We start from the raw sequence: 16,419 nt of genomic DNA on the forward strand, positions 1-16,419 counted from the left end.
ACCACTCTCTGTGTGAAAAATGTTTTTCTCATCTCGTTCCTAAAAGATTTCCCCCTTATCCTTAAACTGCGACCCCTTGTTCTGGACTTCCCCAACATCGGGAACAATCTTCCTGCATCTAGCCTGTCCAACCCCTTAAGAATTTTGTAGGTTTCTGTAAGATCCCCCCTCAATCTTCTAAATTCTAGCGAGTACAAGCCGAGTCTATCCAGTCTTTCTTCATATGAAAGTCCTGACATCCCAGATGCTGCTTTTCACCGAAAATAGACAGAATGCTGGAGTAACTCAGAGGGGGCAGGCAGCGTCTCTGGATCAGAAGGGATGGGTGACGTTTCGGGTTCTTCAGAGAGTGCTCTATGACTTGTTCATATTGTGTGTGTTTCCCCCCCTAAATCTGGCCACTGTTCCTCTCACAGCCAGACGGGGGCTCCCTCTCTGTAGCCTGTGGTCCATGCTCTTTAGGAGCGACAGGAGAAGTAATGACCAAGTATATAAAATCTGCCCGGGTCTCCCCTCTCTTTAGATGGCGCCTACATTGGGAGGTTGAGACTTCTAGGTTTAGGACGAGCTTTCCCCGGCAACTCAAAGGTTCTTTGGTCGAGGGAGAGAGAGAGAGAGAGAAAGTTTCCGAAAAGCCTTGCGTCAGGGGTGTAATGGCAAGGCCACTTTAGGATGAGGGGTGTAGACGCGGAGAACCCCCATCCAATTTCACGGGATCGTCAGCAACAGGCGGGCTTGTGGAGAAAGTAGAACTACATCCCAGAGGGGGTAAGTCACGGGTGGTGGCCCTTCAGACAACCTCGCCCCCTCTCTCTCCCCCCTCTCTCTCTTCTTCCCCCTCTCTCTCCCCCCTCTCTCTTCTTCTCCCTCTCTCTCCCCCCTCGCTTTCTCACCACCGCTCTCCCTCCCCTTCTCTCTCTTCCCCCTCTCTCCCCCTCGCTTTCTCTCTTCTCTTTCTCACCCCCTCCCTTTCTCACCCCCTCCCTCCCTCCCCTTCTCTCTCTCCCCCTCTCTCTCTATCCTCCCCCTCTCTCTCACTTCCCTCTCGTTTTTCCCCTCTCCTTCTCTCCCCTCTCCTTCTCTCCCCCCTTCTCTCTCTTCCCCCTCCTCTCTCTTCCCCCCTCCTCTCTCTCTTTCCCCCCTCCTCTCTCTCTCCCCCCCCTCCTCTCTCTCTCCCCCCCTTCTCTCTCCCCCTCCCTTCTCTCTCTTCCCCCTCCTCTCTCTCTCCCCCTCCCTTCTCTCTCTTCCCCCCTCCTCTCTCTCTTCCCCCCTCCTCTCTCTCTTCTCCCCCCTCTCTTCCCCCCTCCTCTCTCTCTTCTCCCCCCTCTCTCCCCTCCCTCCCCACTTCACGCAACGCGAGTGCCATCAAACACACACTCACACAGCCGCCGGTCACTAAAGCAGCACAGTGCTGCCGGATACAACACACAACACACTGGAGTTAGGGAGGTCGCCCGAACTTCTCCGGAGACGAAAGTTTCCCTTGGCCCCTCCTCTGGTGTAGTTCTGGAGCGAGACTGCTCTTCATACCAAATCTCATTCTTGAAATTCCACTCTGCTGTCAACCTCGGGAAATATTTAAAAACAATATTAACCCATCTCGGGCGCAGAAAAGCCCGCAACTTTTCATAAAGTTGTTTTAAAAAAAAACCCAAAACAATATATGTAAGTTTTTCTCTTTAAAAAAAAAAAAAAACTGGGAATCCTTCCAGCCCCCAGCTCGCCGTCTCGGGATTGTGTTTTTTTCCCAGCCCTCTGCCTGTTTAGTGAGTCCGAGCCACTTTGAGTTGGTGAGTCTTTTGTGAATTTCGTTTTGTGTCAATTCCACTGTGGATTCCGCGCGGCTGAAACCGACGCAGGCACAGAGAGAGAGAGTGTGTGTGTGTGAGAGAGAGAGAGAGAGAGAGAGAGAAACAGCGAGAGAGAGAGCAAGGTCTGAACAAATCTTTGTCATATTTTACATTTTTTAAAGACGAACTTCCGCAGGAAAAAGGAGAGGGGGGAATTAGCAAACGATTCGTGTGCAGGGCAGTTTTTGTGGCTTGCTTCGGCTTTCTCGTTCTGTTGCACTTTCTCCAGCCGCCGATGTATTTTAATTTCCGATCAGTTACCATGTTTTTTTTTTCTTCCCTCTCTCTCTCCCTCCCTCTCCCTCTCCCTCTCTCCTTCCTACCCCCACCCCACCCCCTCCCCTCTCACAGCTCACACGCAGCTGCAAGCTTTTCCCAAAGTTTATCCGGGGCTCCAGAAACTTTTTTTTGTTGGTCGTCGCTCGCTGCTGTTGTTTCCAAGTCCCGAGATTTTTTTTTGTTGTTTTCGTTTCCTGCGAGCGAGAGACAGAGGGGGAAAAAAAATCTCTCAAAGAGAAAACACCTCTATCGGCTTGGAGGTCATTTGGATAGCTATCGGAAGTTTTCCCACCCGTTTCTTGTGGAGGTTTCACCCAGGGGGTAAGTCGAAACCATTCCTTGGCTGATTTACTTAATAGTTTTTGAACAAAAACCCCACACAATCTGTAGAAGTCTAAACTGTGTGTATGCGCTCTCTGGAAAGATATGGCATCTTCTCATCTGCTTGACACGCTTGTATTATTTATTTCTCGCCTGTGTTCTTCACTGTACTGGGACAACTTGCGTTTCAAATCGCTCATGGATGTGGGGCCGAATCCAAATGTCATTATTTGTGGGACTTGGGGGGAGTGGAGGGGAGTGGAGGGGAGCGAAGCTCAATTGGTGGAATGACCGCTTGAAGCAACAGATAGTCTCCCCCCCCCACCACTTATTGATGTATTCGTGATACAGACTTGATGTATTCAAGAGAGAGTTCGATATAGTTCTTCGGGCTAACGGATTCAAGTGATATGGGGGGGAAGCAGGCACCGGTTACTGATTTTGGTTGTAGACAAAAGTGCTGGAGAAACTCAGCGGGTGCAGCAGCATCTATGGAGGGAAGGAAATATTCTGTATTTATGCTTACAATACCCTGTTGTGCTGCAGCAAGCAAGAATTTCATTATCCTATCTGGGACACATGACAATAAGGAAATAGGCAACGTTTCGGGCCGAAACCCTTGGGTTTCGGCCCGAAACGTTGCCTATTTCCTTCGCTCCATAGATGCTGCTGCACCCGCTGAGTTTCTCCAGCACTTTTGTCTACCTTCGATTTTCCAGCATCTGCAGTTCCTTCTTAAATACTGATGTTGGATGATCGGCCATGATCACATTGAATGGCTGGTGCTGGCTCGAAGGTGCGAATGGCCTACTCCTGCCCTATATTTTCCATGTTTCTCTTGCAACTTGGAGTGGAACAAATGAAACAGATATCCAGTTTCTTATTTGCTTTTTAAAAAATGTTGCTGGTGAACTTATTCCAGATCTGTGGGGAAATGTGGTTGTGCCCCTGATTCAGATGACCTTGGCCCCCCACTCTCCGCTTGCCAGGGTGGGGATTTTCACTGGTTGTGCTGTCGCTGAATTTGGGATTTTGTTTTCAAAAATGTTGCTATTCTCGAGTTATTTCCTCATCATCTCGTGGTCCAGATCCCACGGTCCCAGTCTGCATGGTCTGGCAGTGCAGGGTTTGATAATAATACAGAATGGATCAGGGCAATGTGTTTCTATCAAGTAGGTCGGCATAATGTCATGCAGGGGCGGGCTTATTGAGGTGTGCAGGTGAGGTTCAGGTACCGAAACCTATTGCCTATCTCCTTCGCTCCATAGATGCTGCTGCACCCGCTGAGTTTCTCCAGCTTTTTTGTCTACCTTCGATTTTCCAGCATCTGCAGTTCCTGCTTAAACACAATGAGAACACTTGCTTGCAACAGGGTTGCAGGTAACACAGACTCACACCCACACTCGCACCACAACAGAAAGAAGACTGCAAAGAAACACAGGACCAGTGAAACTATCAATTTAACACTGTTTACTATAGACACTTGCACAGAATAGCCATCAATGTTATCATATCCAAGATAGACACAAAAAGCTGGAGTAACTCAGCGGGACGGGCAGCATCTCTGGAGAGAAGGAATGGGTGACTTTTCGGTTCGAGACCCTTCATCAGACCGGTCGGTGACTTTCAGTCTGAAGAAGGGTCTCGACCCGAAACGTCACCAATCCCTTCTCTCCAGAGATGCTGTCCGTCCCGCTGAGTTACTCCAGCATTTTGCGTCTATCTTCTGTTTAAACCAGCATCTGCAGTTCCTTCCTACGCTTATCATATCCAAGGTTGGATTCCAATTTTGGAGCCTGATCTAGACTATGGGAATAGCTTTACCCTTATAGTTTATGATGTGCGTTGAAAGTTTCTGTGGTGTACATTACTGTGTGTGTGTTTCCTGAGCTGTGCAGTCAGTTATACACTGGTTGCAGTAAAAGCCGGATGATGAACTGAGGATGCAGGCTGATAATGTTGCATAAGTTGCCCCAGCAGCGTAACATCGCATTTTAATGTGTAGGAATGAACTGCAGATGCTGGTTTTAACCGAAGATAGAGGAAAAAGCTGGAGTAACTCAGCGGGACATGCGGCATCTCTGGAGAGAAGGAATGGGTGACGTTTCTGAAGAAGGGACTCGACCCGAAACGCCACCCATTCCTTCTCTCCAGAGATGCTGCCTGTCCCGCTGAGTTACTCCAGATTTTTGTGTCTATCTTTGCAACTTAATGTCCGTTTGCATCTAGTGTTGGGGTTGAGGCCAGCATAAATGTTGCTGAAACTGTTCCCCCACCACCACCCCCCAGCAAGCATCCCTTTTTGCTGCCATCCACATTGGCACCAACTGGCTGTCTAAACTCCACAACTGTGCAAGGGTCAGCTACCTCCCCTTGTGTCTGGGGAGCTTTATTTATCCATTTACCATCTTACTCGCCGAGCAGATCCAATATATCGGCGAGACCAAGCGCAGACCAGGCGATCGTTTCGCCGAACACCTCCGCTCAGTCCGCCTGGACTTGCACGATCCCCCGGTTTGCCGAACACTTTAACTCCCCCTCCCAGTCCCACACTGACCTTTCTGTCCTGGGCCTCCTCCACTGTCAGAGTGAGGCCAAACGCAAATTGGAGGAACAGCACCTCCCATTTCTAGAACATGGATTGGTAATCATAAGATCGTAAAAGATACGAGTAGAATCAGGCCATTCGGCCCATCAAGTCTAGTCCGCCATTCAATCATGGCTGATCTACTTCTGCCTCCTAACCCCATTCTCCTGCTTTCTCCTCATAGCCTCTGACACCCGTACTAATCAAGAATCTATCTCTGCCTTAAATATATTCACTGCCTTGGCCTCCACAGCCTTCTGTGGCAAAGAATTCCACAGATTCACCACCCTCTGACTAAATAAATTCCTCCTCATCTCCTTCCTAAAAGAACGTCCTTTAATTCTGAGGCGATGACTTCTCGTCCTCGACTCTCCCACGATGTGATATTTGGAGGTAGATAAAAGTGCTGGAGAAACTCAGCGGGTGCAGCAGCATCTATGGAGCGAAGGAAATGGGCAACGTTTCGGGCCGAAACCCTTCTTCAGACTGAGGGGTTGGGACCCTTCTTCAACCTGTGCTGTGTTTTATAAGTAGCAAGTAGCAGGATCACATATTTTGCTTGGGAAGCTTTTAACCGAGTTTGCGTTTGCTTTCCCTCTCTCCCCGTCCCTCCCCACAATAGTTCTCCGACTAGTTGTACTTCCCTCCTGATTCAATATTACTGATTGTGTGTCGTGTTGTCACCTCCCCCTCAGCTAACAATGAACCATTCTACATTTCCTTATCACCATCTGCTTTGATCTGCCTTTTTCACACCTTGCCCTTCCATATCTCTAGACTCCCTCTCCACTGAGTCTGAAGAAGGGTCTCGACCCGAAACGTCACCCATTCCTTCTCTCCAGAGATGCTGCCTGTCCCGCTGAGTTACTCCAGCGTTTTGTGTCTTATCTGAGAAGATAAGAGATGTTAGGGAGTGACAATGAGATGATATGAAGCTCAGGAATGGGGGAGGGGTAACATGGATGCGGAGATGGTGGAAGATAACGAAATGGGGTTTTGGGTTGGAGAGACGGGCGTTGTGAATTTTACAGCACGGGGCATAGAAGAAATTGTGTAAAAGGGCACACTAACGTTAGGATTGGCAGGAAAGGAGAGCTCACTGGTGATGAACTGAGCACAGTACTGCAGGAAGTGTTGAATGGGGAAGAGAGGGAGAGAGAGAGAGGGAGTGAAAGAGAGGGAGAGAGAGCAAGAGAGAGAGTCAGACAGACAGACAGACAAAGCATGGAAACTCCTATTTTGTTTTGAACCTCGGCCGTTGAAAAATGATTGTGACTTTAATGTCTAAGTTAGCCTGCTGGAAGTTAATCATTATTTATGGGCTTTTCTGCAGGAATTCTGGCAGGGATTGAAAGGGCAATTTTTGTTGTTTTTTTAGTAAAGGGAACATTTTTCAATAAGTGGAAGTTTGTGGATAATTCACTCCGTGGTGGTGGTTTGGTTCAGAAATATCAAAAGTCATGAATCTCCCGAACAAAAGAAAATGCGGTAATAGATTTTTAAGTGAATTGAAGTCCGGCCATTGCTTAAAGGCATTACTGTCTTGGTTATGCTTTGACCATCATTTACGAAAGTTATTCTATTAATCTTCAGAACTTGGCTATCAGTTAATATGGAAGCAGTATTAAACCCAGTTGACTGATGTGTCCAGCGCTGGGTTTGTGGGCTAGTATGTAACAGGAAAAGTGTGAATTCTTTCATAGAAAGTAGGTGGTGGAGTAGGCCATTCGGCCCTACGAGCCAGCACAGACACTCAATCTGGTCATGTTCAAGAAGGAACTGCAGATGCTGGAAAATCGAGGTCGACAAAAGTGCTGGAGAAACTAAGCGGGTGCAGCAGCATCTATGGAGCGAAGGAAATAGGCAACGTTTCGGGCCCGAACCCTTCTTCAGACTGATGCAGGGTGATGACTGATCATCCAGAATCTGCGTTTTCCCCCATATCCCTTGATTCTGTTGGCCGTAAGAGCCATATCTAACTCTCTTTGGAATGTATGTCACAAGCAAGTCTCTCTAGTCATAGTCAGGAAGTTGTAGACTGAGTGCAGAACAGATCAATAGAGAAAGATCTTCAACCTACAGACTGTTCAGCCCATCATGCCCGTGTTGGCTCTTTGAAAGACCTAAGATAGACACACAATGCAGGTGTAACTCAGTGGGTCAGGCAGCACCTCTGGGGGGGGAAAAAAAGAATGGGCGATGTTTCGGGTCGGGACCCTTCTTCACCCATTCATTCTCTTGAGAGATATTGCTTGACCCACTGAGATACTCCAGCACGTTGTGTCTATCTTTGGTGTAAACCAGCATCTGCAGTTCCTTTCTACACATGAAGCATAATGTCATAAAGTCGTACAGGATGGAAACGGGCTCTTTGGCTCAATTTGTCCGTGTGTCCCGGGGCTCTTTTCCCTGGATGAGGGGTGATCTTCTAGAGGTGTACAACATCATGAGAGGGATTGATTGGGTGTATTCTGAAGAAGGGTCTTGAAGAAGGGACTGAGTCTGAAGGAAAGGTCCCGACCTGTAACGTCACCCGTCCTTTTTCTCCAGAGATGCTGCCTGACTCGCTGAGTTACTCCAGCATTTCGTGGCTATCTTTGATACATACCGGCATCTGCAGTTCCTGCACTCTTTGAAAGTCTGAAGAAGGGTTTCGGCCCGAAACGTTGCCTATTTCCTTCGCTCCATAGATGCTGCTGCACCCGCTGAGTTTCTCCAGCATTTTGTGTACCTTTGATTATCCAGCATCTGCAGTTCCTTCTTAAACTCTTTGAAAGGCCTCTTTGGTTAGCCCCTTGCACTTTCTCCAGGGTCTTATGAATAAACAAACATTGATTCACTTTGAACATTACGATTGAAAGCAGTTCCTCCACCAATTTGGGCTGCATGTTCTGGATTTTAAATTAAAAAAGCATACGTTTGTGCGGGTGTGCGTGTGCGTGTGTACTTTCCCTTCCCTTCACTTGGTCATTTTCTAATTATCCCCTTGTTACTGGGTGACTTGACCTGCGTTAAATGTTGATAAGAACAGACAGGTAGGTGATAACGTGAATGAGGAATTGATGGTCAGATTACAACAAGCTTGACGTTCAACACCTGACTGTTGTTGCGTTTTCCTTCGGCTTCAGGGGTACGGCGCGGAAACAGGCCCTCTCGGCCCACCGAGTCCACACCGACCAGCGATCCCCCCCCATACACTAGCGCTATCCTACACACTAGGGACAATTTACAATTTTACCAAAGACAATTAACTTACAACAAACCTGTTCTTCTTTGTGGATTGTGGGAGGAAACCGGGAGTTCCCGGAGAAAACTCATGGGGAGAACGTAAAAGACAGCACCCGTAGTCAGGATCGAACCCGGGTCTCTGGCGCTGTAAAGCAGAAAATCTACTATTGTGCCACACTTTCTTTTTCATGTATTGTAGCTACTTAGATTCTTTAGGACTTTGAATGGTTCCTAATGCCACCGCATCTTAACGATCAGCTCGCTCAGCGCGAGTCCAACCTTAATGACTTGCCTTGAGTAAAACGCGCAGTGCTGGACTAACTCGGCAAAGAAACATAGACAATAGGTGCAGGAGGAGGCCATTCGGCCCTTCGAGCCAGCACCGCCATTCATTGTGATCATGGCTGATCGTCCCCTATCAATAACCAGTGCCTGCCTTCTCCCCATATCCCTTGACTCCACTAGCCCCTAGAGCTCTATCTAACTCTCTCTTAAATCCATCCAGTGACTTGGCCTCCACCGCCCTCTGTGGCAGGGAATTCCATAAATTCACAACTCTCTGGGTGAAAAAGTTTTTTCTCACCTCAGTCTTAAATGACCTCCCCTTTATTCTAAGACTGTGGCCCCTGGTTCTGGACTTGCCCCAGCATTGGGAACATTTTTCCTGCATCTAGCTTGTCCAGTCCTTTTATAATTTTATATGTTTCTATAAGATCCCCCCCTCATCCTTCTAAGATCTGAAGGGCGTGGGTCGGCGACATTTCAGGTCAGGGTAGACAAAAGTGCTGGAGAAACTCAGCGGGTGCGGCAGCATCTATGGAGCGAAGGAAATAGGCAACGTTTCGTCCCGAAACGTTGCCTATTTCCTTCGCTCCATAGATGCTGCCGCACCCGCTGAGTTTCTCCAGCACTTTTTACTACCTTCGAATTTTCGAGCATCTGCAGTTCCTTCTTGAACATTTCGGGTCAGGACCCTTCTTCAGACCTGACTCTATGACTAAATAAGCTCACAGGATTGGAGTGTAAATTTAAGTTTAGAAGGATGAGGGGGTACCTCATTGAAACTTACCGAATAGCGCAAGGCCTGGGCAGAGTGAATGTGAAGAGGAGGTGGGAGAGTCTAGGACCAGAGGCCACAGCCTCAGAATAAAAGGACGTACCTTTAGAAAGGAGATGAGGAGGAATTTATTGAGTCAGAGGGTGATGAATCTGTGCAATTCATTGCCGCAGGAAGGCTGTGGAGGCCGAGTCGGATAGTTTTAATGCAGGAGATGAACAGGTTATTGATGTGAGGGTTATCAGGGGTTATGGGGAGCAGGCGGGAGAATGGGGTTGAGAGGGAAAGATAGATCTGTCATGACTGTCAAGAGAGTTCGTTTTATTGTCACGTGTCCCAGATAGGACAATGAAATTCTTGCTTGCTGCAGCACAACAGAATATGTAAACATAATACAGAACAGGAGATAAAAAGTTCAGTGTGTCTATATACCACAGACCATATATATATACACAATAAATAAACAGATAGAGTGCAATAGTAATAATAGACTGTTTGTTATTGTGAAGATTGTTCCCGATGTTGGGGAAGTCCAGAACAAGGGGTCACAGTTTAAGGATAAGGGGGAAATCTTTTAGGACTGAGATGAGGAAAACATTTTTCACACAGAGAGTGGCGAATCTCTGGGATTCTCTGCCACAGAAGGTAGTTGAGGCCAGTTCATTGGCTATATTTAAGAGGGAGTTAGATGTGGCCCTTGTGGCTAAAGGGATCAGGGGGTATGGAGAGAAGGCAGGTACAGGATACTGAGTTGGATGATCAGCCATGATCATATTGAATGGCGGTGCAGGCTCGAAGGGCCGAATGGCCTACTCCTGCACCTATTTTCTATGTTTCTATGTTTATATATATATATATATATATATATATGATAACAATAATATATAATAGATTGTTCAGAGCTTGTTTGGTGTCGTGTTTAGTAGCCTGATGGCTGTGGATCATGACTGATCATGAAGCTGTTCCTGAACCTGGATGCTCCAGATTTCAAGCTCCTGTACCTTCTTCAGCGGAGAGATGAGTGTGTGGCCAGGATGGTGTGGGTCTTTGATGATGATGGCAGCCTTTTTCAGGCAGCGACTGCGATAGATCCCTTCGATGGTGGGGAGGTCAGAGCCGATGATGGACTGGGCAGTGGTCACAACTTTCTGCATCCTTTTCCGCTCCTGAACGTTCAAGTTGCCGAACCAAGCCACGATGCAGCCAGTCGGTATGCTCTCTGGCAGAATAGACTTGATGGGCCGAATGGCCAGATTCTGCTCCTAGAACCTATGAACATGAAGATTGCACCCCAAGGTTAGCAACTGACATGTGATGATGTTGATCCAGCATCAGAACATAATGCCTGCGGGGATAGGGGAAGGAACAGAGTGGGGAGATGCTGGAGAAACTCAGCGGGTGCAACAGCATCTATGGAGCGAAGGAAATGGCAACGTTTCAGGCCGAAACCCTTCTTCAGACTGATGGGGGGGAGTGGAGAGAGGTGTTGGAGCAATGTGCAACCCGTTACCTTTTAGTTTAGTTCCGAGATAGAGCGCGGAAACAGGCCCTTCCTCCCACCGGGTCCGCGCTGACCAGCGATCCCAAAACATTAACACTATCCTACACCCACTAGGGACAATTACCCTACAAACCTGTACGTCTTTGGAGTGTGGGAGGAAACCGAAGATCTCCAAGAAAACCCACGCAGATCACGGGGAGGGCGTACAAACCCCGTACAGACAGCACCCGTAGTCAGGATCGAACCTGGGTCTCCGGCGCTGCATTGGCTGCAAGGCAGCAACTCTACCGCTGCGCCATCGTGACCGCCTGCGGGTGATGAATTATGGCTTATGGTGGGAACTTCTGGCTGGGAATGAGAAGGCGATTGTATCTTTATAAAGAGGCAGCACTTTATTTTCAATAAAGTTCCCCTCAATCCCGAAGGCATGTGTTGGTTCGGTTTAGAAAATAAATATTATAGCAGGTTGGAAAACTTGTTTTATTTTGAATGGAAGTGAGAAGGGAACATTTTCCACGGTCTGTGATTCTGCAGCCGCTGCTGCCAGTAGACCGACGGGCCACGGCTCGAACCGAAAGTCTTGCGAGCTGGTGTTCAAGTTGTCCACTCTAACTCTACCCGACGTACGGGCGCTGTCTGTACGGAGTTTGTACGTTCTCCCTGTGACCTCGTAGGTTTTCTCCGATATCTCCGGCTTCCTCCCACACTCCAAAGACGTGCAGGTATGTTGGTTAATTGGCTTGGTGTACGTGTAAATTGTCACTAGTGTGTGTAGGATTGTGTTAGTGTGCGGGTGATCGCTGGTCGGCACGGGCTCGGTGGGCCGAAGGGCCTGTTTGTATGCTGTATCTCCAAACTAAACTAAACTAAACCCCCTCTTCAATGTCCCACCTTTGGTGGAAGTGAAACACAGATAGACACAAAACGCTGGAGTAACTCAGCAGGTCGGGCAGCATCCCCGGAAAAAAAAGGATGGGTGACGTTTCGGGTCGGGTTCCTTCTTCAGACTGTAAGTAGGGGCGTGCGAGGGGGTGGTGCCCAGAGCTGGAGGTGAGAAAAGACCAGGACTAATCTGGGCCGGCCACAAATGATGCGCTGGTAGGCCCATTGTTGGCTCCGGAATGGTGTGATCTCCAGAGGGGAAGTTCATAAGTTATAGGAGCTGAATTAGGGCATAAATAGGCGCAGTGGTAGAGTTGCTGCCTTACAGCGCCAGAGACCCTGATTACAGGTGCTATCTGTACGGAATTTGCACGCTCTCCCCAGGACCTGCGTGGGTTTTCTCCAAGATCTTCGGTTTCCTCCCACACTCCAATGACGTACATGTCCATAGGTAAATTTTCTTGCTATTAATGTAAAATGTATCTACGCTGGATCTCTAAAAAAAAAAGGTCTACTCTGCCATTCATTCATGGCGAATCTATCTTTCCCTCTCAACCCCATTCTCCTGCCTTCTGGGATATGAATAAGACAAGTGGTTTATATAGTTTGGAAGTGGTCGATTATAGCCACTTAGTTTAACTGGGGCAAGGACAAAAAAAATCTGACTTTTTCACGGACTGCTGCACGTTCTTTGTGGAGCACAATCCCCTTGCCTTGCCGGTTGGAAATCTTCACGAGCATCTGGCTAGGTTTTCACAGTGAGGCACACACATATATTAATAATTTGATGAAAGAGTAAATCTCGGCTAATCTGCAGTTTGAATCTGGGTGCTTAAGGTTTCGATTGTTTCCTGAACACATCGGAAGGCGGAAGTTGCAGGAAGTGATAGAGTGGTTACTCAGAGTTCAACACGAGCTATTGCTGGTACACAAAAATGCTGGAGAAACTCAGCGGGTGCAGCAGCATCTATGGAGCGAAGGAAATGGGCAACGTTTCGGGCCCCACACATTAACACTATCCTACACACATGGGGATAGTTTATTTTGCAAAAAAAATTTTTTTCCCCAAGCCAATTAAACTGCAAACCTGTACGTGTTTGGAATATGGCGAGAAATTAAAGATCCCAGAGAAACTCCACGCAGGTCATGGGGAGAACGTGCAAGATATTCTTAGAATATCTCCCTCCCTCTTATCTGTCAACATGCCTCTTCTTCAACCAAGCTTTCAGTCAAAATAATCCATTGAACCTGTGGCTGTTTGAGTTTAGTTTAGAGATACAATTTAGAGATACAGCACAGAAAGAGGCCCTTCGGCCCACTGAGTCAAGTGCCGACCTGTGATCTCTGCACACTTGCACTATCCTACACACACTAGGGACAATTTACAATCTACAGGAGTAAATTAACCTACAAACCTGTACGTCTTTGGAGTGTGGGAGGAAACTGGAGCACCGGGAGAAAACCCGCACAGTTCACAGGGGAAATCCGTACAGACAGCACCCGTAGTCGGTATTGAACCTGTGTCCCTGGCGCTGTGAGGCAGCAACTCTACCGCTGCGCTGTCCGTCTCCTGCTGTGGAATTAAGTACAGCTTCGTTAGTCGTTATGTTCTACCCTTGTCTAACGAATGTACCACGAATGAGTGTTATGGCAAGAAGGTAAAGGTTATGGGGGGGGGGGGGGGGGGGTGAAAGGCGAAAGTGTGTCACAGTGTACCTCAAAAGAAATGTAGTACTTAAGGAATCATCTTCTTGTCGTGTCGCCGTTGCGTGGGAGAAGGATTCGCGGGCGTAAAACCTGACGGGGACCGCGATGTGAACGCTCACATCTTTGGCCCATAGTCATACTGCGCACACACACACACACAGGCCCCATTTGCACTAGTCCCACCTGCCTGCATTTGGCCAATATCCATGTAAATCTTTCACATCCATGTACCTGTCCAGTGTGGAATGTCATCCCAACATATTAGCAATGTACCTGTCCAGTGTGGAATGTCATCCCAAAAGATTAGCGCAGGAGAGCGGCATCCTGGAATTAGGTTTGTTAAAGATTGGGCAGTGTCTGTTGTGTTGTGTGTGTGCAGTGGTCTGACTAATCCCATCTTGCTGCACATGACCCCTATCCTTCCAGTTCTTGTGCGTGATCTGTCTCCCTCTCTTCTTTGCCTGTTCATGTGTATGCCTAAATGCCTTTTACATGTTCCTATTCCATCTGCTTCTACCTTCTGTGGCATGCTGTTCAATATTCACAGATTTGTTGATGGCGTTGCTTAGATGTGCCCGATTCTAATCCAGGACCCCCGGTGTCGCACTGCTGCTGTGGACATAGAGACGGCAGGTGCTGGGGTCCTGAACCACAACATCGTCTGACCATTTGCCTCTAGGGACACTGCCTGACCTGCTGAGTTTAGAGATGCAGTTTAGTCTAGTGATGCAGCGCGGAAACAGGCCCTTCGGCCCACCGTCCGTGCTGACCAGCGATCCCTGTGCACCAGCACACTAGGGGCCAACTTACAATCTTTACTGAAGCCGATTAACCGACAAAAGCTGTGCTTCTTTGGAGTTTGGGAGGAAACCGGAGCACCCGGGGAAAACCCCCCGCGGTCACGGGGAGAACGTGCAAACGCCATCACCCGGGTCTCAGGCGCTGTAAGGCCGCAACTCTAGCGCTGTGCAGCCGAGCTTCTCCAGTAGTTTGGTTTCTGCTCACGTCCTTGCGGCAAGGGGGGTGCTGCAATGTTGGGGTGGAGGGAACCTCTGGAGACTTTGCGCCCCACCCAGGGTTTCCGTGCGGTTCCCGGAGGTTGCAGGTGGTTGCCGGAGGTTGAAGGTAGTGGAAGAGGGTAGGGAGACTGACAAAAAACGCACGGAAACCTTGGGTGGGGCGCAAAGTCTCCAGAGGTTTCCGTTCAGGTTTCCTAAGTGGGACAGGGGTTAGGGACTTGTACTGTAAACCATTTTGCATTTTGTTTGTATGCTTAAGACGAACTCCGTTTAGCAAGGCATAATGAGTGTGCTTACAATGACCTAGTGTTGTGACTTTATAGGCGATTTAAACCACTGGGAGTTTAGGCGTAGAAGGAGCCATTGTGCACCACCCCTCTTTACAGTCCCTTCACCTCTGTGTTTGTGGATTGTGTCGGGCAACCTTATCACCACTCGGTTCCCTGGGTGTTCTTGTTGCCGAGCCACACTCTACCCACTCGGGCCAGCTCACTGTTCCACTTTTCCACATCAAGTAGGAATTTCATTGTTCTATCTGGGACACATGACAATAAAGCACTCTTGGCATCAGTGTTCTCTCCGTTTTTACCCCCACTGAAGCATAGGCCTCGATAGAGTGGATGTGGGGAGGATGTTTCCAGTTGTGGGAGAGTCTAGGACCAGAGGGCACAGCCTCGGAGTAAAAGGACGTAGTTTGAGAATGGAGATGAGGAGGAATTTCTTCAGCCGGAGGGTGGTGAATCTGTGGAAGTCGTTGACGCAGGTGGCGGTGGAGGCCAAGGCATTGGGTATTTATAAGGCAGAGATTGACCTGTTCTTGATTAGTAAGGGCGTCAAAGGTTACGGGAATGAGGTTGAGAGGGAAAGGTAGATCAGCCATGATCGAATGGCGGAGTAGAATGGCGATGGGCCAAATGGCCTTATTCTGCTCCTATGTCATATGAACATACGATCTCTTCACATAGAAGCGTCTTGGTTGATTCATAAGCTCATATGTTCTAGGAGCTGAATTAGGCCATTCGGCCCATCGAGTCTACTCCACCATTCAATCGTGGCTAATCTACCTTTCCCTCTCAACCCTAATTCTCCTGCCTTCTCCCCACAAGAACGTGTCACAAAAAATGTATAATCATGATCAACCTCTTCTTGAACTGGTACTTTGATTTCCATTGCCTCATTTTGGGTATTTTAAAAGCGGAGATTGATGGGTTCTTGATTAGTACGGGCGCCAGGGGTTATGGGGAGAAGGCAGGAGAACGGGGTTGCGTGGGAGAGATAGATAGAACAGCCATGATTGAATGGCGGAATAGACTCGATGGGCCGAATGGCACAATTCTGCCCCTAGAACTTATGAAGATTGCACCCCAGGTTAGCTATTGATTAGTAAGGGCATCAAAGGTTATGGGGTGAAGGCAGGAGAATGGGATTGGGAGGGAAACAGCCATGATTGAATGGCGGGGCAGACTCGATGGGCCGAATGGCCTGATTCTGCTCCTGGGTCTTGGGGTCTCATCGCCTCGGCCAGCTCGCACTCCCTGGACCTGCAGGCGGCCAGATTCTGGCAGGGTCCCTCCCTACGGAGTATGGCGACCAAGGGCTGGGATAGACACTAGACATCCATCCTTGTTTGTGCTCTGTCTATGTGGACTCTCAAACCCAGGGGGGGGGGGGGGGTGATGAGAATTCCTCAGAGCAAGATCACCGAGACTACTTGAGCAATCGGTGACCTCTGTACAGGCAAGGAATTGAAGCCAGCAGTTTCCTGGACTGTATGACTCGCGTCCACACCAAATAGTGGGCTTGCTTCATTCACTCTGTGGTTATTGGAGAAGATGGCCTCCAGATGCATTGTACAGCGGGAGGTCACTGGATGGTCTGGGGCAAAGGGAATCAAAGTACCTCAAGTTCCACAAGAGGTTGATCATGATTATGAATGTTTTGTGACACTTTATTGTGGGGAGAAGGCTGGAGAATGGTGTTGAGAGGGA

General features: G+C 48.5%; 1 protein-coding gene across 11 annotated transcripts in view; it reads left to right on the forward strand.

The window, feature by feature from the left end:
* Nucleotides 1-477: 477 nt before the first annotated feature.
* tead3 (TEA domain transcription factor 3) overlaps nt 478-16,419 on the forward strand; it is a 231,197-nt gene continuing 215,255 nt past the window's right edge. For 6 of the 11 annotated variants that reach the window (XM_033042768.1, XM_033042774.1, XM_033042776.1 and 3 more), the window contains exons 1-2: nt 1,370-1,790; nt 2,202-2,450. The gene's annotated coding sequence lies outside the window, so the exon portion shown is untranslated. Of the gene's footprint in view, nt 769-1,368; nt 1,791-2,201; nt 2,451-16,419 lie in introns of those variants that run through there. The other 5 variants (XM_033042778.1, XM_033042773.1, XM_033042779.1 and 2 more) reach the window with 3 other exon arrangements.

The sequence above is a fragment of the Amblyraja radiata genome, chromosome 24 (genome assembly GCF_010909765.2).
Source record: "Amblyraja radiata isolate CabotCenter1 chromosome 24, sAmbRad1.1.pri, whole genome shotgun sequence".
Taxonomy (NCBI): Eukaryota; Metazoa; Chordata; class Chondrichthyes; order Rajiformes; family Rajidae; genus Amblyraja; species Amblyraja radiata.